This window comes from Teleopsis dalmanni, chromosome 1 (genome assembly GCF_002237135.1).
Source record: "Teleopsis dalmanni isolate 2A chromosome 1, ASM223713v2, whole genome shotgun sequence".
Classification (NCBI taxonomy): domain Eukaryota; kingdom Metazoa; phylum Arthropoda; class Insecta; order Diptera; family Diopsidae; genus Teleopsis; species Teleopsis dalmanni.
Window position 1 is genome coordinate 225,209,156 of NC_051846.1, and position 2,250 is coordinate 225,211,405.

Here is a 2,250-nt window from a genome sequence, read left to right on the forward strand (position 1 = left end):
CTGCACGTGATTTGCACAATTTTGGTATGGATTGCATGCATGTCTGGCAGAGCGTAGCGTCAAGTTCGCTGAATGCAGCACAAATCATGATTTCTTGTTTGTCGATTGTCGTTTTGTGCACAAATGCATGTTGGGACGCGGGTAGCGGGGAGTGTGGTGTGTAGTGGCGGTGTGATACATTTTTCATAATAAATTTTTTGTTTTGATTTGCCGTAGAAATTCTGTTGCACATTTGGCGGATTTTTGCAAACGTTGTCTGTGTCACGTCTTCGCTTGTCATATGGTTTTGATTTCTTCTCTCCTCTTCTTGCCTCTTCTTGCCACTGCAGTGTATCGGCACCTGCACTGTCTGTCTTCTCATTTAATTTTATGTTCATTTTTGATTTCCGATTTATGGCTGCGATGATTTGTTTTGCTTGGTTTTAAAGTTATTGGCGTTAATAAAATTTATTTTAGTTTATTTTTGTTTTTTTTTGTTTTTTTTTTTGTTTTTTTTGTTTTTTTTTGGATTTCTCTTGAAAGCTGATTTTTATAATTTTTTCAGTTTCTTTTGATTTTTGTTACAAATTTTATAAAATGGAATTTATTTTAATTTTTTACTTTGAGTTGAGATTTCAATTTCTTTGAAGAAAGTGCGGTCATTTAATAATTTTAATTGTTTCGGAGTGATTAGTGTACTTTCACTGGTAAAGCACCCTACATACGGTCATAAAGTTATTCATACGGGGATTCAACAGAATGAAGCAGGTTTTTACTGTACAATAAATTAGTTTCTACTTTAAAATTTTTTGTGAAAGTGCGAACATTAAATAAATTCAATGCTTTGCATTAATGCAGACGCTTTCCATTGGTTAAGCACCCTAATATAAAGGAGAAGTATTTTTTAGTTGGACATTATAGATGTAAATCGTCCGTCAGTAGCGTTCGCCAGCTATTCTGATCCGTAGCTGTCACACTCTACCGCATTTTTTACCAACAACTACCAGATCTAATACTTTTTTAGCCAGAGTACATTATTCCGTTCGCAAAACATGACCCAATCATCGAAGTAGTGGAATTTTTATGCGATTAACTATGTCTATATCGCAGTATAGCTCTATTTTTGTTTTTGTAAATATGCTGTCATTGTTTCGGGACACTATATGTACTTTCTATCAGTTAAGCACCCTACACACGGTATAAAAGTTATTGATGCGTTAAACCAATAGGTCTTGTTAGATCCAATAGGTTTTTGCTAGAGAATTAGACCATTGCAACTCTCAATTCTTTGAAGAAAGTGCGGTCATGAAATAAATACAATGTTTTGGAACATGCTTGTGGTTTCTCATGTTTAAGCACCTTACAAAAACCGTCGATCCAATAGGTTTTTGTTAGATTGGACAGGTTTTTGCTAGACAAAGAACAAACTACTACTCTCGAATTTATTGATAAAGCACCCTACAAACTATCAAAATATTATAACAGTGTGGATCCACTCAGTTTTTGTTCTATCGTGCAGGTTCTTTTGGACAGTAGGTAGTTACCGATACTAGTGAAGTAAAATTGGTCATAGTTGTAGTCATGTTTGCAATTGTTTATTGTTGTTTTTTGTTTTTGTTTCTTATAAAAAGTTTTTTAACAAGAGAAAATGGCACATCGGTTTATAATCACCTGATATTGTATACATACTATTATTCTTATGCAGCCATTATACCAAATTCACTTTACAGGACTATACATTTTGTGGTTCTGAAAGTAAACTAAAGTAAAATACATTATTAACTTGAACTTCTTTTCCATATATTTTACAATATATTGTTTGGAACTTCTAATTAGGCGTCATATACAAGATCGACCAATTATTTTCCATAAGCCATTCGACATTCAACTGTACTGAATACTTTTAAGCAAATGTTCGATAATTTGTTGGCATATAGTTGGAAATAGTTCCACGAACCGATGGAGATCTAACACAACTGGATCATCTTGAGTACATATTTGGTAACATATCGACTGCTCTTGGTAACAGTCGGTTTATAACTGAAAATAACTCGACGTGAAAATGGAGATTTTTGAAGACATTCCTTATTTTTTGCTTCCATATCTTTCACTTTCACATCTTCTCCTTCAATATCATCTACTTTCATATCTCCCACTTCCATATCTCCCGTTTTCATATATCCACTTTCACAACAAAAATAGTTTGTACTCATGTGATTGATTCCATCATAGTTGACATATTCCCCATCAATACAAGGCTTCTGCCTTCTT